At 39.6% G+C, this 25,445-nt stretch overlaps 1 protein-coding gene across 1 annotated transcript in view; it reads right to left on the bottom strand.

Annotated features, from left to right (window-relative positions):
• The window catches only part of LOC109137319 (transcription initiation factor TFIID subunit 11-like), a 57,470-nt gene extending 39,038 nt beyond the window's left edge, over positions 1–18,432 (bottom strand). Inside the window, exon 1 of the mRNA XM_027283393.1 lies at positions 18,409–18,432. The gene's annotated coding sequence lies outside the window, so the exon portion shown is untranslated. The remainder of the gene's footprint in view (positions 1–18,408) is intronic.
• Positions 18,433–25,445: the final 7,013 nt, after the last annotated feature.

Raw genomic sequence — 25,445 nt, 5'->3', positions numbered from 1 at the left:
CCTCTTCATTTTGCTCTGTGCTACCATTCATCCAGATCACAGTCACTTTCTCACTCACTCACAACAGAGAAGCAGCTCTCTCTTTATGTCTTTGCTTTCCAACTGCCTGGCAGCCAGAGCACCTTGGGACTAAAGTGACTGTTGGCAGTTTTTAAAGCGACTTTCCTCTCAGGAAGCTTGATATTTGCTCAACTGTACCCCAATGCTGTCATTTTTTCTCTAACAGCCCGACAGTTTGGCTTATTAGGGAGCCACATAAGGCAAACCAAACAAAACACAAGTGATGTTTTCGCACAGCTTTCTTCTGCAAGTCTTCTTTAGGTCAACAGCCTCCTTCTTTGACTACAGCCACTCAAAACATCTTCAGAAGGTTTACAGGACTTTCATATAGGACAATTCTGTATATCTTACATGTTAAAGTGACATCACACAGGAGTTTTGAGAAATGCTACAAAGAGAGAAAAGAGGACTTTGCTAGGGTCACAATTAAGTTGCACCATGGTCTTAAAAGTTAAAAACAGTGGCAAGGATGGCAACAGTGACACCGCAGAAAAGACTAAGACATTATTTGCTAAACCTTTGCAGATGCATTAAGCCACTACACAGATGTAACCAGAGCTCCTCACACCACCAATTATCAGTCAGTACCTGAGTCACTCTCTGCTCTCCAGGGCCACTGTGGCAAGGCCACACAGCTTACCAAAAATAACAACCCCAACAAACACACTGCATAGCATTCCCTGCTCTTTTCTTCTTTTTTTTCCCCCATTTCATTTGTATTTTTGCTTCATCCACTTGGGAAATGTGAGAATACACTTGTTTGATCGTGTATCCATACTTAATAAAGATGTAAAAACAGAACAGAGAGATAACCAATATAATATCTGATTTATTTATTAGGCTGGAATGAATATCTTTATGTTGTCAGGGATCCCATTCATGAAATTATTTGATTGTCTATGAAAACATAGATTTAAGAATACTACTCATGGCATTTAATAATGTGTGATAAATGTTAAGATGACTGCAAATGGACGGTGCAGGGTACTCTAACATTGTTACGGCAAAGCGGTGCATAAATCTAGCTTATGTGTTTTCTTGGAAGACAAAAGAAACGTTGGATTTATCATCATGAGTCATCAGGATCTTGCTGCCTTTTAAATGTCAAACAAACAGCACCAAGTAAACAAAGCCACGGTTTCTCATAATGACCAGAAAATAGGTGCAATGTATATGATTTTCTAATGGAGTGAATAGCAGTGACAGTGACAGATGTCACATGCGTTAGAGAGAACTCCTTCCCCCCGTCAATCTGTTTTTCGCTGTAAATCGTGAGCTACAGTATCACTCTGCCTGTGCGCTAGATCCATTTACCGACAAAGAAGTGATAAGGGAGAGATCTATAATCACTGACTGACACAGGTTATCGCAGTGCCACAGAGGGCAAAGGGATAATACAGAGAAGAGAGAGAGGATGCGAGGATGAGTGAAACGGTGCAGCAGGTGATGAATGGGAGGGGAGATGGTACGTTAGTAGCAGGATTATGGAGGCAGGGAGTGAGGAAGAAACTGCACGGAAACAGAGATGCACTGTGAGGTTATAGTAATAATTCACTCGATTTTCTCATGAAAAGAGAAAAAAGTCTGTTTTTGCCACTCAGACAGATGTAATAAATTTGTAAATACTTTTACTTCTGCTGTTCGGAGTGCACAAGCCATTCTCAGAAAACAACCTCTGTCACCCAATAAGTGATGCCATGAACTGAGCAGCAAAAAGTGAGTTTAGTGTCTCTGTAGTATGCCAATACAGCCAGCTGTAGATGAACATTACAGTGTGTGGCTTCTAAAATGTACTACACAAATGGTCGTGCCCTGTTTTGATCTTTCCAAGGAGATTTCCTCATGTTTCCCAGTGTCCTTGTCATCACACTGGACATCAGCAGTAATTTCTCCCACTCTCCCAAATAATCAGCCCAAAGCACCTGTTCAGAAATTCAAAACTGTGAGCATCTTTGGTGTAACAATTTATTTATTAGTCACCACAATACTGAAAGGCTGTGTTTTATGTTATCACAAGAATAAAACAGAATATTCCTGTTTATGTAACACACTAGCATCTTTTGTACTCTTCACAGCAGCTGGTGAAAAACTAGCTAGTTCATAGCATGAGTCAGGCTAAATACAGTTAAAATAGCCTAAAACCAGAAGTGTCTCGAACATACTCATAAGCTGCAGAGCTGGAAAACTCTATCTGAATGAGCATATGATCACATGAATGATCACCTGCCATATACATACACAGGTTACCCAAAAGCTACATGGGGAAGGCTCAGCCGGGAACGCACAGGTGGAGTAAGGCTGCGGGTGTGCTAAGTTGTCAGAAGGTGACCATTGTCATTAATGGTTCATAGTTTCGCATAGTTTGTCTCCACATCTACAAACATAAATTAAGACTCTACCATGCAAACAGAAAGTCATATATCAACAGTATCCACCAAAATCTTAAAAAGCCGGAACTCATCTGAGATGGACTTACAGTAAGTGGAAAAGAGTGCCGGGGTGAGACGTCTACAGTTTTTTGAAATTATGAAAATGTAAGCTTTATGTTGGACCATTATGGCCTGGTTGCCCTACATTTTTGGCTGTGATGCCCTTAATACATTTGTATTTGTAAAAGTCCAAGGTGGCCCTGTGCTAAAAATGAATTAATTCCAGGACTGCAATACCACTGACCCTGTTGAGATGGACACAAGAAAGCGGGTTACTAGGAGAGATCAGGTTACAGCAGGAAATCATAGTACAACCTCTGCAGTAACCTGGTTACACCTCTGTTTACATATAGCTACTCACTAATCACATTACTCACCTAAATATAGCCATATTTTGGTGCTACTTACAATACAGAAAGAAAAAAAAAACAGGCACTAGTGAGAGTGCATAGTTTGGAAATGTGTGTGGATTTCACTATATTTTCATGTGCATTTCAAATGTATTATTCTTCATTTCATTGCCATTCCCTGCTTTAATCAGAGTTTTTGTTCAACTTTCCTTACTTTAGATACAACACAACGCTGCTACCATTGATTAGTGCGAAGAGAAATGATTGCTCAGTCAATAATAATTGATATCTACTTTCCTTTTAGAAAAGTAAGATTCTGTAACCCTGAGATGACGTGACTTGTTTTGTTAATCTGTACCAGTTTTTCAAAATTGAAATACTTTTGGATGTGGGAGAAAGACATCAGAAATTCTGTTGCTTAAAGGACAATTTCAGTTAATGACAACTTGGGTCTGCTTTTTGTAATTCTGTCATCTTTCCATGGGTTATGATGACACAAAAACACCAACACCACCTACCAGACAATAAGCCAACAGCCAGATTATCTTTATTTAGAGGTAAAACTGAACGTCTTTGCACTTGAAATGTCAGAAATAATCCAAGAAGTCAGTCTGGATATTTACATTTGCATTTAGTTTTGCAGTTTTCTTTGCTACTCTACAGCATTTTGGCTGACATGAAGCTGTCTTTTAAAGTGGATGATCATCTGAGTGCTTGTGCTTGTCGCTCCACCAGAAAGTTTTTTTTTTTGGAGTTATGTCATCACACTCCAAGGCGTCAGCCATTAACTTAGTGAGAAGAATCTTATTTTATCAAATGGAATGATGGCCAAAAAAAAAAAAACTACCAAAACAAACCAAGGCCGTTGCTTTATAAGCATGTAAAAAAACCTCTATTTGAGCCCACGCTGTAACGAGAAGAATCTATGTTCCCGCTAATAAATGGAATTCCTATAACTTAAATTAGAGATAGAAAGGTTGCAGATGGTGTGCAGGTGAAGTAATGCAACAGCTTTACAGATGGTTCAGAAGCAGAAGCAAAAATAACAGGATACAGTGTGCCAGTAGAGGTGGGTGGATCTGGTTTGGTTGCAAAAGGCAGAGAGAGACACCAGGAGAGAGAGAGAGAGAGAGCGAGAAATAACGTAGAAAGAAAAAAAGTGTTTTGAAGGGCACAAATTACATGGTTCCAATAAGAAATTACTAAATATAATTAAAACCACAGGCATTTAGACTCAAACATGCACTTGCTCTCTCTCTTTCTCTGTGTCTCTGAAGGCCATGTGTCTCTTTTGCTTCATGGCTCCCTTGTTTCCTCTCGTTGCTCATCCCTCTCTTCTGTCTGTCTTTCTGTGCTCGGCTTTGCTTTAATTATCAGCTGACTGCCACACACACTGAGTAACCACTTCTGACAACCAGGTGTGGAATGACAGGGACGCACACACACATTCTTGCAGCCAGACACACACACACATACACATTTTAACAGCATGCATGCAATTATGTGACAACATAAACAGTGGAAGACGGCAGCAGATATGAACAATAAGACTGTCGCGCACATGTGAACACACCATGGTCCCTCGAAAAGAAGCAGCAAACAATGATGGCGATATTGCAGTCTGGTTGGAAACGAGGGTGGGGGCGAGAGAGGATTAATTACAGGTACGAAGGAAAAAGAGAGAAGATAGGACAGGAAGAAAATATGAAGATGAGAGGAGGTGTGTGAAAGGGACACAGAGATATGAAAAAAAAGAGCTGAGAAAAAGACAGCAAGGAAACAGTACAGTGTAAGTTGAGGAGAAAAAGGAAGAGAAGTGTGAAAGAAGTAGTGTGGCAATGTTTGAGGGATGCAAGGGACTCCCCCATGCTAAGTAAAAGTACATTAGAGAGATTGTTGTGTTTTCCTAACAAGGAATCTCTCGTGGTTATACAAAGATACAACTGTTTAATCAGAAAACGGTCATATAAATCTTGGTCATTGAGAAGAGATTTGGGCGGCAAAGACAAGGGATGTTGTCCTGCTGCTAAATTATGAAACAATGTAAGTTTTTCATGTGTAAGGTCACAGCATAATCTACTCACAAAGAATATGACAGATGATCATTTGTACTGTAGATCATTTTGGAGTTCCAAACTTCTACCCTGTGATTGAACCTTCACCATTGTTGGTGCCTTTACATGCGGCATAAGAGAAAAGAGAGAGAAGTGGCTTCAGTATCACTGCAGACATACTGCAACCAGAGCTGAGTAGATCTCACATTCACTAGAGGGCCTGCGGTTGTGAATTTGCAACAGCAAAAATTGAGTTTGAGAACTCTCTCGCTTTATTTAGATCCCTGCTTAGGCAAAATGTAGCTTCCTGTGTGACATTTTTGGATTTTTTCCCAAAATATTTGGGCCACTTGCAGATGCAGATACTGATATATGCACATATTTTTTCCGCCTCATTACAAAGAACATCAGCTCTCCTGTATTGGAATTAACATATCATTATGCCTGATCTTCTCCTGATAGCTAACTCGTAGATGCAAACATTAAATACAATGCTTTTCAACATGTTCACATTCACTGGGCAGGAAAGAATATGACAGCAGGTTTTTTCTTCACTTGCACTTTCTCTTCACAAATTCGTCGTAATGATCATGATGAAGTCAAATTAATTTGCAGCCTTGAATGAATGGAATTGAATTGGCTCCTCCTTGTGTGACCGACGTTAAGCAGTCATTGCAGCTTTCCTCTCAGGTTCCGACACACTGTGGACACAGCAGACATTTTCAAAATGTGAGTATTGTTACACCTACAATCCAGGCTAATGTATTTTTCTCAACTAGTACACTAACTGTTGCACTGAGACCAACTTGCCTCACTGTAAATCTGTGCTTCACATTGTGAAGTTGTGTTGGGTTGTGTTGCATTTTTGTTACACTCTGTCCATGTTGCATTGTGTTCTCATTGCGTTGCATCATATGGAAGAGCCAAACTTCAAAGAAAATCTGTAACACTATTCTTCAAGTTATTCACATTAAAATAATGAGCAGTAACTTTTATATTGGTTGTTTTCTGGAGTAATGACTCATGTAAAAATTACAAAATGACACACCATACCATGAAGTTATAATTCCAAAAGAACTTATTATGCAATCGGGTCAAATATCATTATTTTGCATATGACTGTAACCTTCGATGCTTGTATCTGGCTGCTATTTGTAGGTGTACTGTAGGTTTTCTCAGCTCAGGTTTTGTTTACACTTTGGCACAAATGACAAACAAAAGCACAAGAGCAACAATGTAGTCCAAGTAACTTCTTGCCTGACTGAGCAAAAGACAGAGGATGTAGAGGAAGTGTGGATGTAGAAATGTACATGTTATTAACAAGTGATATATCTGTGCACTGTACTCAAGAGTCTCATGTGTCCCATGATCCCCCAATGCTATGGAATTCTCTACCAATTAGCCTAGAGCAATATTCAAGAGGCACACACACACACACACACGCAAAGGTCTAATCAATCCAGTTGATTAAGGCGCTGGTCTGAGACAACTAGTCAATTATTTGTGTGAGTATCTGTGTGTGTGTGTGTGATTACTGCTGCATTCTAGCAGCGTAAATGTCAGGCTTTCTCTTAATTTAATCACTTTTGCATGACATGTCATTTTATCTCATTCCATGCACAAAATATAACATTCAGCACAAGCGCACACATCTCGCAGAGCTGCAGGATCAGTGTGTGTCTATGTGTGATCCACCCCTCAGAGGAACACAGTTCAGCTCCTGCTGCTGCATTATTATCCAAAGTCTCGAAGCACAAAGGGACACATGAAACAAAGACAAATCACCTCTGTCTTCTAAGGTTTATGTAATGACATTAACCACAAAAAAAAATAAACCTGCATTGCTCCCACATCAAGTAATAAGCTTCACTTTCCGTTCTAGAGTAGGGCAAATGTAGATTTTTCCCGGCAGCACTTCAAACACTGTAATGTTTTATTTCACAACTAGTTATGTACTATTCAGTATGACGCACAGACTCATGCATGCTGAAACACGTTTGATAAACAGTACTTATTTTATCACTCTGGGGTGATGTTTCTCATTTTGTGGCATTACTTCAGACGATGTCATGCCCTTATATTAGTGCCGCAGCAAGGCTATTTAGAATATCTGTGCTTCTCAGACTGAATTCAATTTAACTGGAGTTCAGATGTAACTTCCATTTCTGGAAATCTTGCCTTTAGTCCTAAATCACCCCTTCATACAGATGTCTCACCTGAGATTGGGACTCCAATAATCTAACGCCCCCAAATGAACCCTAATCTCTTATTTTCTTCTTTTTCTTCCAATAGTGGATTTTTAAAGAGGAGCAAATCAGCTCATTCAACATTTATTTTCCTTGCTGCAACAAGACACAGTACCCTAGAGTTTACAGTAATCAAAGTACTCTTGGTTTGAAGAATGTTACAGGAATTTTTAAAGAAAAACCCTTGAATAAGGAAGACTGGATTCAAAGTATCAAAGTTTAAGTTGAATTTATTATTCTTGTACAAGAAGGAGCGTTTAACAGTGCAACACACAAGAGAGTTACAGAGAAAAGGCTCCCTGAGGAGCTCTACCAGTTGGTTCTTATTCATTTTATAAAAAATGGGCTGTCTTGGACACCTCCCACCTGATACAGATAATATCATAACATTCCTTTTTGGTTTTCTGTTCAGTAATGAACATTATGTATAAAACTGACACTTCTCAGGCCTGTTTCTCACGTCCTTGTCTCTCCTGTCCTTGAACTACTGATATCTCTCCCTGCCAGCCTCAGCAAAACACAGTCCAAATAAGGGAAGTGCACGAGACATGCAAATAACAGGAAACACACACACATTATATGAGTTAAAACATCTGAACCCCAGTATAAATATTAATTTTTATAACAAACAGAGTGTGCTTTCAGTAGTAATAAATGAAAAAAAAGCTAAAATACTAATAAGCTGCAAATTATGCAGCAATATACATAAAAAACAGGGGCTATTTGTATAGCAGTATAATTACATCGATATCCTGAAGCTACAACACGAAGTTAACAAAAATACCCAAAAGAAAAAGTTGGTAAGGCAACACATTTTAAGACACGGATTCCTTTTTTCCCCACTCACTCTCATCGTTGCCTTTTTTGTGTATTAGCATTCTGTTGAAAATGTTCTCATGCGTGCAAAGATTCATCATTCATTGAAATGGCTAAGTTTTGTCCCTACTTGGCAATTTTGCGGGAAGTGCTGGCTCAGCTGTTGAAGAAGTGTTGAAAAGGGACCGCTAAAATCGCATTTGAAGACCGGACAGGGAAATTTATACCAAATGCCAGAGAATAAATTAAAATTTGGACTGTGCCTGGAAAATTTACTCAGGACAAAATGATATGTTAAAAAAGAAACACTTTATGTGAAAATACTCCTGCTGGACAAGGATCCGTGTATACAAACTGAACTGCAGCTCCACACAATCAAACTGTCTCTGCATGCTCCTATGAAACCAGTGGAGTAAGAATATCATGTGGGCCTACTTAATTAATACATGCAGTTTTGGCATTAACAAGCAGTTGAGCCGTACAATCCACCAGTCATGTGAATGAAGATGAATTTAAGTTAATCCCCTACCCTGTTGACTCTGAATTTTGGCTCCAAATGACAAAGCACCTCTGAGCTGTTTGAGTGCTCTGCTGGTGTCATCTCGTCATAACCATTTGTGTGTCCAAGGAGCTCAGCCTCCATAAATGAAGGAGACAGGAGCCTATATATAGATATGATGGAGGAAGAGGCACAAACACTCCACGACAAACACTATTAAGGCTGGGTCAGAGACAGGACAGGAATAGTACTTCACACAACCAACCTGAAATGCAGGAAAGAAAGAAAAATACATACATACAGACAGACAGTACAAATTATGAAAATTATGTACTGCCACCTGCAGAAAGCTTATTGTTGGATCGGGTTGCACGTTCAGTAGTGGTCTCATGAGGTCAATGAATTAATCAACATTAAATGAACTGATATAGATTAACTGAGGAAGACTGAATAATCAAGCATTTTTCCCTGCTGTACGTTGCTGTATACAAAAGATTTAGTTTTGAGCTAAATTCTAATGTCCGCATGCAAAATGCTCTTAATGACATTGCTAACATCCTGATGTGGACCAGAATCACAACACGCAAAGTGCAGCTGAGGATGAAAATGCCATTAACATTGCAAGTATTTTGTCATTAACCAGATATATTTCACACAAAATCTTCCAAAGGTAAAGTCGGGGGATAACGATTTAGTGATTGTTGAGATTTTTCATCTGGACCAAACTGGTAGACCGAGTGACAGACAAATATTACCAGCATTTACTGGAAAAAAAATTATTTTCAAGCATTTAGTTTTTCTCCCGTTACCTGAAGTTTTGGCTGGAGACGTTCAGACTTACTGGCTGTACTTAAAAGATAATTTATCATAAACCTCAACGTTTTCCTTTGATTTAGTCAGCACACATTTTAACAATGTGTTGAATAGGGATAAAGTAAGGGAAGCGATGTGTGTAAATCTCATTGAAACTTTATTATATCATAAAGTTGTTGGCCTGTGTCTTCTTTATTTATGTGTCAAATGAAAGTCTGGACCCTATGTGTTTTTTTTTACAGTATTCTACTCATAAAATCTGTCATAATGGTGGTAATGAGAACAATAAAAAATAAAATAATAAAAAATGTGAAGAAATAATATTCACAGTAAGGGAGTCCCTTGTCTCCTTGTCATTTGCTCTGTTCGTCAGCTGCATTCCCTGACTGCATCTCCTCTACCTGTCAGCCCCCTGGCACTCAATTCTTCTTGCACCATTGGACAGCACTGAGTGTGTGTCTGTGTGTGCACAGTGTGTGTATAAGTGTGTGTATGTGTGTGTCCAAAACCTTCCCTCTGAGGATGTTGAAGCCTTTTGGGATGGTTGGCAGGATAGCAGAGACAACACCTGTGTGTTTGTGTGTGTGTGTGTGTGCATGCATGTGTGTGTGTGTGTGTCTGTCAGACTTGTCTCCTGAGGGCAATAATGATCTGCGGTCAGGGTCAGGGGCCCTGAATTATGAGAACATATTGATCCCAGTGAGCCTTGCAGTGATTGAGGGTTGTTTGTGTGGAGAGTAGCTCCCATTACCAAGCTCAGAGTGCTACAGAGTGGACGCAAGGAGAAACCTCACAATTCGTCTTCCACAGGTGATGCGAAACACAATGTCATCCGTAAGTGCATCCACTCTAGTGGCACATGGTCTTGTGAACAACCTGGATTATCCATAAAGACAGCACAACACATCGTTTCATCAAGGGTTCCCCCTGGGAAATTGGTTGGCGGAGGTGTACTGCTCTAAATAATTACTGCAAAGCAAATAGAAGGTGTGATTAATCCATCAATCACCTGCTGAGCTGAAGCAAACAGATCCTGATGCATCTCATCTTGTTATCAATGTACAGTAGTTACGACATGATGATTTCAACAGTCGCCTCGCTTATTGAACACATAGCCTTTGCTGTGTAATGTAGCACCACTGCTCATTTTCCCTGAAGCTTATTAGGGCTGATATTAAATTATATTATTATATTTCATAAAGAATTATGCTGGCAAAGGTGCTCTTTATTTCAGGTGTGGCGCCTTGACAATAACACACTGTGGGAATCTGAAGTATGCAACTAACAATTATTTTCAATATTAAAGAATTTCTAGATTCAATGATGTCGTTTCACACCTAGAGGTCATGTCTTCAGATTCCTTGTTTTGTCCGAACAACAGGGCCAAACACAACAACTACTGTATTTTCTTCTCTGTTTTGTCTATACAGCATGACGTGGAGGTTTGAGAGGCATCCTCTGTAAACTTTTGTGACCCCATGGTTGCCCATAACGCCCTTCCCTGCTTCATTTCCGAAGAAACTTTAGTTTAGTTAGCCTGCCTTTGATAAAGTCTGAGAGTCACCACCTTTCTGCAAAATTTCTCATAAGACCTTGAGGCAACTGAGGTCGAAAAAAAAAAAAAGCTAAATAGTTGGTACTCAAACTGAAGGTGCATCTGTCACAAAAACTGCTAAATTATTTAACATGGCACAGAAGTAAACAGTCTTTGGCAAAGAGGAAAAGGGAGTTATAAGTCAAAGCTCGCTGACAGGGACAGATGGAGATCAAACCGAAAAGTTGCTAAAACCGTGAATTTACAGCCTGAAGAACTGAACGCCACCTCTCTGGCACAGTCCTGACACAAAATTATATAATTCTATTTAATCCTTTTCCTACTGAACAGGTTTACATTTAGAAAAAGTAAAAAAACAGAGTCGACAGTGAACTGTTTAACAATGTGGTGTGTGCATTATGGTAGAGCCAGCATTCTCCCAGGGGACATTAGGTCAAAAGATTTATGCAGAGTCATATACAGTATAATATAAGACATAAAGGGTTAACACAGTTTCCCAATGCCATATTTCAAGATAAAGCTTCTTTCATGACCTCCATGATGAGGAGATCTTACTACCTTATAAGCAGATCTAAACATCATTAAATCTTTATAGGAATTTCTCAGGTCAAGAAAGCCAAAAAGATCTCCATCTCCCGCAATCCCCCAAAAGAACTGGAGCAGAACTGGAGAACTGAAGCATGCCACAGTGAGGAATGATCTGATATGTTCTGACATAGTTCAGTACAGGTATGACAGCCTTCTGAGGAGGATTGACACTGTTCTGAAGAGAGTGGTCCATCTCCCGAGGATTTCTTTTCACTCAGCATGCTACAGCAAGATAATGGTATGTGTATTCAATGCACTGTGTATCTGTTGCCGAAAAACCGCAGCACATTGCTCCTGAATGTTGATAAGAAGTGTTTTCTACTCTATTATGTTTTGTATTTCTACTTGTCAGCATTTAGTTACTGTATGTAAGCATTTATGCCAATAAGCTCCTACATAAATGACCCCAAGATGGTAACCTAAAGAAAATATGCCTCATACATAAATAGTTTTCTTATAAAAAGTTAGTTTAACATTCAGTGTTTGTCACAAAAATGCAACATGTCTATTCTTGAGGCAAGCTGAATGCATCATTTTCCTTCTAAAACACTGGTATATGTGCACTCTTTTTCTCTCTTGCTTTTTGCTTCCATATTACTATGTTTCTTGGCACTTTAACACCACCAACTGGAGGTGTGTAAAAGTAAGGAATCTCACAGTCTTTTATTTGATTGACATGGCCAATGTTTTAAGGCAATTCTTGTATAATTTACCTTTACACTGGGTGATTTGTTCTGTTCTGTTTCTTCTGGTTTGATTGTTGGCAAGCACTAAATTTTCCACTTTGCCGGCCTCTGCATTTGAAAAAGTGTCATCATTGTGCTTGTTTTTCTACATATACCCTGTATATAGCCAAAGACACAAACTAAATGGAGACCTAGTCATTAAAACATTGCTCCATAGCACCAGTAGTGGTGGTACCATCACATACAAAGCAAGTAATCCATGTACCAGCACTCTGGATACACAACCACACACACAATGGCACAACAAACGCGCCCTGCAACAACTGCTGTGACCAATTACTAGAAAAAAAAGAAAGAAAAAACACATGCACAGGCACTAAGAATCCCAAGGCGACCCTGTTTACCCTTCCTCCAAGACAATATATAGTCTGCCCTGTAGGTCACACACACCCCATAGGCCACTAACTGCGATTGGCTCATGATCATTGGCCTGGGACACCCACAACACTGGCCAGAAAAATTATGTCTGACCAAGATGATTCAGTGGATAAGGGGATTAGATGGGGAGAAGAATGCTTGGTTAACCTTGAGTGAATGTCAGTTTGTTCTGGTACTTGCTCAAATGTTTATTCTCCATCTGTATTGTGATATTATATACCGTCCTCTGCATATTGTATTATATAGGTTGTACTATTCCACTAGCTGCATATGGGAGGTCCTGCTGTTCCTGCTGCAAGCCAGTCACAGTATCAGAATGCAATGTGCTTTTCTGGTCTCCACAACAATACCAACAGTTTCCATCACACTTTGTTCTGCTTTTCCAGAATGATTAATATTTCCTACTGTTACTCACACACATGAACAAACCTGCTCAATGTCAGCTTGTTTAAGGCACTGCAGCCAGCGGTAAAGACTACATAAACATTGTGCACATTTTTGCAATGTATCTAGGCAATGTTCCCTGCAACCAAAAACAAAACAACATCCAGAGACAAAGCAGTGCTTAGTTGTCTCTTGGCAACAACAATCCTTAAGTAATAATTGAAATCATACTCAAGGATGTCTTGGTACTGCCCAAAAGGGTGTCCCTTGTTTACAGTCATCAAACAGCCATGGATATACTAGACACCAAAGGCAGTGCAAGCAATGTAACTCAAGCTGAATGTGTTCACTGGTTGTGTCTTTGGCCCTCGCACACAAAACCTTGCTTGTTGTTGTTGATACAACAAGTATCTCTCCCTCAGCAGCCGTGACATCCAGTCATCCAAAGATCCAGTTAAAGAGAGTACAGCCAGGATAGGCTATGCATTGCTTCACATGAATGAGCTAAGCCACTTTCTTTTTTTAAGCCAGATGTTGGGGGTTTCCAGCAAACATATCTGGAGAGCTGTGGTCATTTATTCCTGCTACATAGTATAGTTCAATACATATACGGAGTGACATTGAGTTGGAATCTACTTTTAAATGTTTAAAGACTTAAACCCTAACCCTAACCCTAACCCTTTAAAGTAGATAGTACACTGCAAATTAAATAAGAAATGAAACAATGTAATATAAAATTCAGCAGGTTTGCAAAAAGTGCTCCCATTGCACCATCACTGAAGTCTTCGAATTGTGACCCATCTTTGGTATGTGATTAGGGTTACTTCGCCATGTCCTTCATTGCAACTCGTAAATTCAACCCTCACATGTAGGGTTAGGATTCCTGTTCCAGTGAGTGCGTTTGCAGTTGCACAAAGAGCTTTATTTGAGATCCCTTCTCAAGATCCCTTGTGAATAAACAGCAAATTTGATTTCAAATTGAGTATAGTGTGGTTGTTAAGAGTTCCTACATCCATTTCTTTAGGGACCATTTCTACAAAAACCATTAGGCAATGATTGGGCCCACAGGTCTCTGGCATCAGTGGCCCTTCCCATCTGCATAAGAAAATGCACATAGGATGTTTAATTTATGAGGTGGCATCCCCTGCTTTGTGTGCTCATAGAGAGGTGAATTATAAAGAAAAAGTAGTGAGCGAGGAAAAGGAAAAGTACTGCAGCACCACTGGGACAAATAGGTATATTGCCCCATCTGTATTTATGTATAGCAATATTTTTTTATATTACAACAGCCAAAGGAATTTCTTGCGAGGAAGATCTCATTCCTCTAGAATGAATTAGCAATTTCTAATTTCTTCATAAATATATACATATTAATGCAGGCAACACTGCTGTTGGGGCGATGGGGCACAAGACATTTTTTTAAAGGATGTGCACACACTGGTGTACTCCTTGGAGTAAAATAAATCCTGAGAAAGGTGAGGTAGCATTAACATATGGAGGTATCAACATCTTTTGGGATTTAGAAACCAGATGCTGTAATGATCAATCAAGTGACTTTAGACCAATGGTTTAACTCCCTGCACTGGCTGGCAGAATCAAGAGAAATGGGTAATTAAATTATATTACAGTTCCTTGATCGGTGCAGTTGATTAATACAGCCAAGCCTCAGAATGCTCAGTGGCCAGACAGCATTTACACTGGGGAAACTGCCATGTGTGAACAAGGAAAACTACATGCTTAATGTGGCTTTTTTTCCAGAAAAAGTAATAATGGTTGGTAGTTTTTATTGGTATCTGTGGTTCTTCCACTAATTCATTCTTAATTGTTTCAACACATTCACAACTAGGAGATAACCAGGACAATGTGGTTACTGCTGAATAGCTGCAGAAGCCTTTGAGAATTCAGTGGCTTGCTTGAGGCCTCTGTAACAGTGGTAACATGACATCCTTAGCCCTTTTCCCACAAATCACAAATCTCTCTTGGGGTTTGCACTGGCAGCCTTGTGGTCACAATCTTACTCCTCTAACATGCAAACTACAAAACCGCTTGAATGTGAAGCAAGATCTTGAGTTTTCAGCAAAACCCAATATTTTTTTGATAGAGATGTCAAGTTACTGTCACAAATACTGCCCCTGTTTGATAGGCCAAGCATACACAGGGGAACAAGTAATGAGCCAATTACACCCCTGCTTCTGATTATTCTTAATGATGAGATAAAATGTCATCCTCTGGGATTAAATTGCCTTCCTTCTCTTGCATCTTTACTCTTTAATCGGTTTTCTCCAGCGGCAATGATACGTAAAGTGTTTTGTTTATTAGGAAGCATACTGCAGTCACTATCTATCTATCTTTCCATCTCTTCCTTCCTCCCTCCTCCATACGAAGCACTTCCATCAATGCACAAATGAATGCATCATCAAGTTCATTTGAATCCATACAGCAACTGAATACATTGTAAAGATCACATAAAATACTATTCCTCATACGTGCATTTATTCTGTTGTTAGTTTTAACTCAATACAAAAATACCTTGTAGAAATGATCTCATATCTAACCTGCAGCAATAAATCTTTTGGATCTGAGAGAAAGCAGTAGGTGACTTGAAATCAGTTGAAAGAGCGTCCTCTGTTGCCTGTTTGATTGCCTTACTCTTGAAAATCAATACAGACAGGACTGCTAAGATTTGCTTAAACAACCATGTCAGTAGTGCACTAATCCAAAAGGAATCCAAAGGAATCAGGATCAATACTTTCTCAGGTATTCATTTCATGTGTTTTTTTAAGAGTATGCATGTACAAAGAGAGAGAGAGAGAGAGAGAGAGAGAGAGAGAGAGAGAGAGGACCTGTTGACCCAGAGCCATATAAAAAAAAGAGAAATTCATTATCCACTGCGCGTATGGAGCGACCTGCATGGGCGTCGCGTAATTGAAAAGCCCTTTTAATTTTTTTTTTCCCTCCATTCTGTTCAATTCGAAAACCAACAGAGGCTTGAAACCTTGAAAGAGGCTTTTGCACAACGAATAATTACCGATCTTAATTATACGAGCTCAAAATAAACACAATGTTGTTTTGTGTCTTTGGGTATCAGTTATCTTGTTTTTGCAGTGCGTAGCCCTATTATTTTATTATCTTCTCTTTTTTGTCACCTAAAGGCGCGTCATGATTTTTTTTTTCATAGCTGATAGAAAACAAGGTGTCAAACTGATGTTGAAAAGTGAAAATATATTGCATATAAACAACCAGAAATTAACGTCTCTATGAGAAAAAAATATATCATTCATTTTTACTTATAATTATGGTAATATACCATATCATCGACTTCAGAATACATTTAACCAACGCTTTTACAGTTGTAATGCTTGTTCTGGGAACATAAGCAACAGGAAATATGGAGATAATTGTTGCTTTACCTTTTCAGACATCAAAGAAGAGCGCGTCTACAGTTGTTCTGGAGAAGAAAAAGGCTGGTAATCCGTAAATGTAAGATCTACTTTCCAAATTCTTCTTCCATGCTCTCTGTAACTCCAGAGCCTCTTCTGTGTCACCGCTGGAGAGGTTTGATATCCGAGCGATTTCCCCCTTAAACCCAAAGCAAATATCCGACCAGGAGCATTCCTGTGTTCAAAGCACTCCCATGAACGACTTCCTCTTGAACATTTTCAGTTTTGCGCAGAAGATAGATGTTCATGCAGAGAGAGAGAAGGGGGAGAGAGAACGATGATGATGAATTGGACACCTGCGCGCATCAAAACCAGATTCGACGGTGCGCCTCGGGAATCCACGTGTCTTTCCCGTCCTCCCTCCTTTCACGTCTTTTCTCTTCTCATATGTTCACCGACACAGGTGGACTAATATTGACGAGGGGCCCAGGGACTGTATCCAAGTTGAGATAGGGAGTAATCGCTTCATCAGCGCAGACTGATGCGCTGCGCACCGGTGTTTGGAGAGGTTAGAAGCGGCTCTATATGATCGGTGTCGTTGAACCCGTCAATGAGAGAAAGAAGAAGAAGAGACACAGGAGCGTCTCTTAGCAAGCCTCCTGTGCCCTCCGTCATTCCACTTTGAATCAATCTCCCCACGACCCCGGCAGGGTTCTCCAAAGCGGTTTCCACTGATGAATTTCGGGCAAGGCAGATAAACTGATGGTTATCGTCCACCGAACCCAGCCGACAGTACGCGGCTCATTGTTCCAAACTCCGGGAATTCCTCAACTCAGGCTCCAGTGCGACTTATTGTGTCATAAACTGTGAAGTTAACCCGGGAGGAGATTGAAAAAAAAAACAGGCAGGGGAGACTACACCTGCCTGTTGCGGTTGTTCGGTGAGTCCCCGGAGCATTTCCAAGCGGGGAGGGTGAAAGCTGGGGGTGGGGGTATCAACAGTTTGCCTAGTCGTCGCTTGAGCATACGCACAAAACATCGACGAGCTCCGCGGGTGATTTCATCTCAGCGACAAAAGAAAAGAAGAAGCTGTAAGGGGTCTAACCGTGAGCCACCGACCGTCCTCCTGTGACTCAACCACGATTTCTTTCCAAACAATAAGATGATGCAAAGTCATCAATGAACCTGCTAGGATTACATTGTATCTATATTATTTATATGGTATGTCTTTGCCTTTATTTCCACATGTCATGGGCTCCGTGTCGCCACCGTAGCAATGCAAGTGGGAGGCAAAAAGGCCTTTGAGGTGTTGGAAATTAATATTTTAACAGAGGCGCGTGCGTGTGTGACACAAACAGAGAAAGATAGAGAGATAGATAGAGAGAGAGAGAGAGAGAGAGAGAGATCTGTGAGCAATGCGTGTGTGCGCAAAGTGAGAGGAGGAGAGAGAAATGGGAAGCAATAAACAAGTGAGTGAGATAAAACACTATAAAAAAAGAGTCAGAATTAAAATCAGAAAGTGTGTGATGGAAGAAGAGATGGAAACAGAGAAGCAGATTGACTGTGTGGGCAGAAAACAGATTCTTAGATCAGCACCACGGACAGCGACCGGGCAGACTAATGGCGCTCCGGTGGCACCGGTTCACTTTCCTTCCCATAGCCAGAAGTGAGCGTACTAATCCGGCCCTTATTAAGTAGTATGGCAGGTCGTTACCAGTTCTGGGTCGAACCCATACCGGCATGCTGCTAGAAACGCAATGCCTCCACCCCCACATCTACATCACATCACATATGACAGTACAAATATTACTAATCAATAAGATTCTGGCATGAAACTCTATAAAGAAAGTATAATAGTACAGAGGCTCTATTCACACTTGCAAATCTGATTATCAATGCTATATATACGCTGTATTTGTTCTTACATTGAACACATATTGTACCTCATTTGTGGCAATATAATATTAAAGTGATGTTACTCCCATTCTGGCAGTCTCTAGGAGAACACAATGTTTTATCTGGCAGAACTAGAGGAGAGGTGGAAGCCAGCAAACATGGAGGTGTTCAGCAGTGGAGTCCTAGTGTAACAGACATATTTGTGTTGTACTCACCCTCAATCAGAGGTTTTCTTCTTTTGGCTCTTTCAAAGAGAAACAAAACAACAATTTCAATGATTGCGCTTCACACTGAAAGACGTTTTGCTCTCTTAACTTTGTACTCAGTTTCAGCAACTTTGCTTCCAGATCCAGTTCAGTTAAGTTCATCCAACTTTCACACCATCTATGTAACAAACTTCTTCAGCTATAAACATGTGAGATGTGAAATCTGGAGCGCTCTCATTGGAAATCTAGCACAGTAAACCAACAAAATGCAAGATTTGTTTGGAAATCTAGCACAGTAAACCAACAAAATGCAAGATTTGTGTAACAAATTACTTGCTTTCATGACACATACATGTAAGCTGGTTATCAAAGACAAAAAAAAATGGCATTCACACTCAAGAGTCTCATAATGAGTCTACAACATGTAGATGTATGACTGCAAAGCAGCAGGTCTGTTACACGTCTCAGCATTGTCAGTTGAAGGAACTGGGAGAAGTTAACAAACACAAACAGCAGTCCAGGCTAAAGTTAGCCATGTTAGCTTCATTCAAGTACACTAAAGCAAAGTGTGAAACAAGAAACTTTATCTCAAGGAATTATAACTCATTGCTGCTGTTGCCAAAAAAAAAATACAATCAACTAAGGCCTTCTAGCAAAAAAGTTCAAATGCAGCATACTTACCATGTTTGTTTGTTTTTCTCCTTTTGATGAACGCTGCTAAGATAAAGAAATCTTAGGAAATTCATAACAACCTTCAACAAAGGCTATTTCAAAAAATGACTTGTAAATCGGCATTCTTTGTTATTTGGTACAACTCCAAAGCGTTCACGGAAATTGATAGATAACGACAAACAAAATGGGGTAATGGGGTAAAATGGCCCCAATTTCTATTCCTCAAAATAAATTTCCTTTTTCTTTTCTTGTATGAGAAAATAAATACAGGCAGTTTCTTTCCCCTTTTAGCCAGAGGTACAATTGTGTGAATGGCTTTCTTTTTCACTCCCAGCCTTTCTGTATGTACTGCAGGCCTGACCCACTGAACAGAACAATGCAAGGGCAGGGTACACCTGCAAAATTTTATATTGATTATTATCTCGTCATCATTATATTCTCAAACATTGGACTTCTGAATATTTCCAGTGTTATCAGTAAGCACAGTTTCAGTGGTCCGCCTCCTCCAAACTGTATCCGCAGGCTGTTCACCAGAACGTGATACGCCAAACAAAATCAGCAACCGGCCCAATATTTCGGTCTTGCTGGGATTTGACCTATCAATATGGGACTGACTAACAACTAATTCATCACCACTCAATGCTTCCACAGTGGCCAATTTCATTACCAAAACATTTGGTACACAGTGAGACATTAGTTAAACCATCCACGTAGTAACACGTCATTTCCTATAAAACAGACTATTTGATTTTTTCATGTCAGAGGTGAGGAGTGCATCTGCAGAGACAGCACCTGCAAGCCGGGATCGAATCAATTCATTCACCTTATGACTGTAAATAAATGTCAGCCACTACATTGTTCTATTGCTGCCTCACTCAGTTAGGCTAAATAATCATATTGATCTTCAACAGATACTGAAGTCCTTGGGGTCTTGAATTGACAGAGTAAAATGAGAATACACACATGAATTCAATTCACCCTGTCCTAATATACAATGTGCATCAAAAAAACAGAACTAAGATACTGAGACACTAAAATAATATGAGATGATGGATTAGTGACTATTCACCCTGACCGTCGTGTAATCAGTGTACAGAGATCACAGATCTCTTAGACATGGTCCTCCTGTGGTGTTTGGATGCTGGACATCATCTTCTTAATCTCCATCATCATTAGAAACATTTGTAATATTTACTTCCTCTTGGCTTCGCGCATCAGTTGGCACAGCAGCCACATCATCGCTGCTGTTGCTGCCTATGAAGCAAATGTTTGCTTCGCTTAGAGCTTGTTGAGCTTTGAGGCAGTGGGAATAGTGTTAGCAGCAAACACAAGCAGCAATTAATTATTTGATTATTTTATTAAAAAAAAAAAGTCTTCTAAATCAAATCAAAATCAAATCAATTTTATTTGTATAGCCCAAAGTCACAAAGTACATTTGCCTCAGAGGGCTTTACAATCTGTACAGGGAGTGACACCCTCTGTCCTTAGACCCTCGGTTTGAGTGAGGAAAAACTTGCCCACAAAAAACCCAACTCTCCTCTCCTCTTGTACTTTTTTATTTGACCTGGGTCATTTCAGTTCATTTAGTCCTTTCTTCCACATGACTGAAAAAAAGAAGAAAAAAAACCTGTAATCAAGCTAATAAGATGACGTATGAATGATTTTTTTTTTTCTGTTTAACATCTCTATTCTTCTGTTTTTGGACCTTCTTTCTGGTGGCAGTTACAGACCTCTGCCTAATGGAAAAACCACCCCTGAAAATTATTGCAATTAAGTGCTTTTATTTGGCAGAAATCTAACATCCTCTCTCTCTCTCGCTCCCCTTCTCTCAGTCACTTAATGTGTACTGTAACTAGTTTGTATGGATATTCCGTGCCTACCCTTCTGTGCTCAGCATGTGAATCAAGCTGGTTGTGTCTCATCCAGCTTCAACTCTAACAGGGAAATACGATTTTAAAGCCCATATTATGTCTGTCTCTGCAGAAGGGTTGGCAGGTTTGTTGATGTGTAACAATAACCCACATTTTATTCACCAGGTGCTGACTCTTCTGGTCTTTCGTAACCAATTTCCTCCACTCTGGGGCTAAAACTGCCAACTTCTTGGCATTTCAACACACTATGCATCTTCTCCCTGCCTTTGCATTTTAAGCCGCTCTGCAGTGAAGGGCAGTGATTCAAAAGCAAACACAGGAAGTCGAAACATATTATATTTCACAGCCATAGGACCAAATGACATGTCTGGGGATTGTGCCAGAGATCTGTCCCCTGCTGTGTTTCCTTTGCAGTTTAGGGGTTTATGGAAGGGTAGAGTACTCATTGCAAATTTATATGGTCACTAAATCAGATTTAGAGAATACAATCTTACACTGTTTTTTTATCGTGCAATATCAACATAATCACGCATCTAACAACGATGTATGAGATATCATGTAAAGCCCGACAAAAAAGAACAACAAATCATCCCCCTAATGAGTTTTTACTGACAATAAAACTGAAATATTTATGCTTTTATCTGATATGACATAATATAACCAGTTCAAATAAAGACGGTGGGACATATATTTCACAATGCCTTACTTTTTTGCACAATTCCACTGGATTTTGAATTTGATTTTTTCAAAACTAAAAACATTTTGCCCTTTTAATGTTGCAGCAGCCAAAAAAACTATCCTAAATATAAAAGGAGCAATTCCAGATGATTAACCTACAGTACAGTACAAGCACATCAGGTCTCCCTCCCCTTCTTTATCTCACACACAGTCACTAACAGAAACACATAGAGAAGCACAGCAGAGGTGACAGCATGGTTTATCAAAATCTTATTGGATTCCACCTTGTCCCCCACCACTGCAAACAGAACAAGGAAGGTCAAGCGGCCTCCATGACACCCCAGAGGCAGAGCGGTCATTGTGCACCTCAGTCACGTTCCAGCTGTCCGCTCGATGCCCACTTGTCTCTTTTTACATCAGGTCCTCATACATACTGTTGATGGACCACAGGGGATAGAAGAAGGTAGACCACTGAAATATGGCATGCAGCGTGACATGGCAGAACACACCCTGATTGATTTTTATTCTAAGCATTCTGTGCACGCATGCTTGTTCAGGGCAAACTTACAAAGAGAGTAATAGCAGTAGAATAAGCTGAAAGTGACCAACATCGAGCAAAAAAAAATGTGATGAACACTTCGTCTGGCATTTGATTCATTCATTGAGGGATCATTAACTTTGCTTTAACTAGTCAGCTCGAGTGACACATCTATCACTTTCAGACAACACGGATGCTGCAGTATCGGTTGCTAGGAGCAGTTTACTTAAAAGTCCATGTAAAGTAAGAATGACGACTGAAACGTGTCAGATGAGTTCAGAAAACTAACTTTGAAAACACTGAACAAGATTAATTTATCCCTATCTCTTTGCTAGGGGCGCAGGAGTATGCTCAGGGTGGCCTCAGTGTGTCAGCGAGCCACCCTGTAGGACCACCCAAAACTTCTTGCCTGAAAACTGATGAAAAACTGTTTCAACCTCTAACTCCTCATTAAAAGTCTTTTCTTAGTTTTCAGCAACTATCTCCCAACATATTTAATGTATTTTGAAAGAAATCTCAGAATTGCCTTTACACAGACTTTAATGTTTTTCATCTTAACCAAACTCCCCTTTAAGAGTTGGAATATCAGTACAACAACTTGTAGCTCATCCACATTTGTCACTATTTTCTGGCTCTGCTACAGGTAAGCTGTCATCAGTTATCACAAAACTGGTCCTTTTTGAATCACTGACAATAATATCAGCAAGATCTGAGATACAGGCAGTGATTCAGGCTATTCAAAACATCCACAAACACACATGGTCTCCCTGAATGGACTATAAATCATTGCTCCTTGCCTTACACATAAAATGATATAGGTGCTAACAATGATGAAGTGCACATGTGTTATGTACATGTAAACAAATGGAGATAGTAAATCTCATGGATGGTGTCTTTGCTGGGTATTTAGCGATGGTGATATATCATATTCAGTATCACGATCATGTTCTATTTTTTTCTTTCAGTTTCTATATCTGACACTGACATTTACTAACTCCTCTAGCACTGCTGGTAGTTGCTATGGAGAAAGGTGAGGTAAATAAAAAATGATGATGATTATATTCCTTGGCTGCTTCTTTAATTCAGGGGAATGATGAAAGTCAGCCAGTTGATTTAACACAGTTAACATACACAAGCTTAAATTAATAAGCTTAATATTTATAAGGTTAATATTTAAAGATCAAAAGAAAGACTTCTGGCATCACCTACAATGATAGCAAATGACAATAAAGCAGTCATTGCAACACCATGATGACACTGTAAATCGAAATTTATGGAGATTATTTCATGATCTGAAAAATTGGACATGGCTCAACTTTGCTCTCCTTGCACACGTACAGTATTCCAGTCACGGACACTGAAGTGCTGATCACACATAAAGAACGACCCCCTGAGGAGAAGTCCCCATCAAAGTAAGGACTAGCTGCAGTTTGTCCTCCACTAGGTCATCCTTTCACCCTGTGACTAGGTTACTGCTACACTCTGTCAGTCGGAGACCTCAACTAGACAAGGCTTTTATCACTGAGGCCACTTCAAAACATGCCTTTGATGCAACCAAGCGTGCAATGAATGCAAGGTTTTACAAAAGTCTTCTGTGTCTTTAAATATGTTATTGTACTGTGTAGAGGGACTGCAAAGCTGAAATTCTCTATAGAAAAATGAAACACCAACCTGTAAAACAGAGAGGGATTTTCAACCCTTTTTTTCCACAATCCAAGTTGACAGATGTTGTCTGTAGCTAGCCTGATGGGCCATGCAACAGCCTCAGCGGGGAGGATCTTTGCAGATGAGCCTGTTCCTGCTCCATATCAACTCACTTATGGCTCTGCGTCAGTTGGAGTGACCTTCATGTAGAAGTCAAGTGTCCTCAACAAATGGGCCTAATCATGTCACAAGAACAAAAACTCAAACTCAGATGACGGCTGTTCAACATGGGTCAAACACTGCACACGAATGAGGTTTGTGGCAACAATTCAGACAGGATCAGGTAAATTATATGTTACTTACTGATATCGTGACCTTTCCTGCATTTAACATATTACCCAGGGCTGTGACGTTTTTCTTTTTTTTTTCATTTAGAAAAAAACACTAATGTGATATTTACCTGAAATTATAAAGACAATTCAGGACCCAAAAAGCTTCAATCAGTGCTTTAAAGGTCGACTATCATTCTCAAATACTGCACTTAAACCGCAGTGTAGAACACCATTATGTACAGCACTATTCCTGGCACAGAGACGCAAGACAGATGTTTGGTCTTGTAGCATTTAAGTAGTTAGAGTATGAAGGTTACATGATGTTACGGTAGAGAGTGGTTTCAGTAGTCATTCTAACGTCTTTTTTCTCTGTCTCTTCTGTTTTATTTAAGATGTGCAAGACAGAACGCAACCGGAGAGGAAAGATAAGGAGAAGGAATTGGGCAGAAATTGATTATTGAGACAGATTACTATATTCCCCAAGAAATTAGCTTTGAGTGCATTATTAGGCTAAAGTAAGAAACGTGTCTAATGAAATTATTTAATGAAACTTCACTTTTTTGTGTAATAGAAATTAGTTTCATTTTCAATCAATAATACCTATTGATTTCTATGACTTTGAAATGTTTAGGCCGCTACACCCTCCCTTCATGTCCTTAGCTGTAATATATCTCTTCTTTTTATCATCACAGCCCTACATCTCCCTAATCTCTAATCTCTTCATCGATATGCAGACTGTGAAAAAGATATTATAGTTCTTTTAAAAAAGACAGACCAAGATAAGCAGAGACGAAGGAAAGCGGATTTAGGTTTTAAAGCGCCACAGTGATGAATCTAAAAAAGAAGAATCATTTGCACAAGCAAAACTAACTTCTTTATGTTTTAAAGCAGAAGTGCCGCGTCCAAAGAGCAATGTGTCATTTCGATGTGAGCACAATGAAACATTTGCATGAATGCATATAAAGCGTGTGCACAGGATAGACATGAAACAGCCTGGCCACATAATGCATATAAGCCTTTGACACAGCATCTAAAGATGTTAGCATTATGAAACATACAATATCTAAATATTATTATTGGTCTAACTAAGCCTACACTGGATTTTTAGTATGATTTTTGTTGTTGGCCCTATAGTATCAATGTAGCTAATACAAGCTTTTAAGCATATGTTTGCATAAAACACTACCTTAGCAGTGGAGGACAGTGGTCAGCTAACTTGTGGCATCTTCTGTGTTTAAGTAACCACCATTTCAAGATAATAAACTAGGGCTGTCAATCGATTAAAAAAAAATTAACTAATTAATCGCAAAA

This window comes from Larimichthys crocea, chromosome X (assembly GCF_000972845.2).
Source record: "Larimichthys crocea isolate SSNF chromosome X, L_crocea_2.0, whole genome shotgun sequence".
In the NCBI taxonomy this organism is placed as follows: Eukaryota; Metazoa; Chordata; class Actinopteri; family Sciaenidae; genus Larimichthys; species Larimichthys crocea.
The sequence above is the reverse complement of the archived record's forward strand: the minus strand, read 5'-3'. Positions and strand labels throughout refer to the sequence as shown.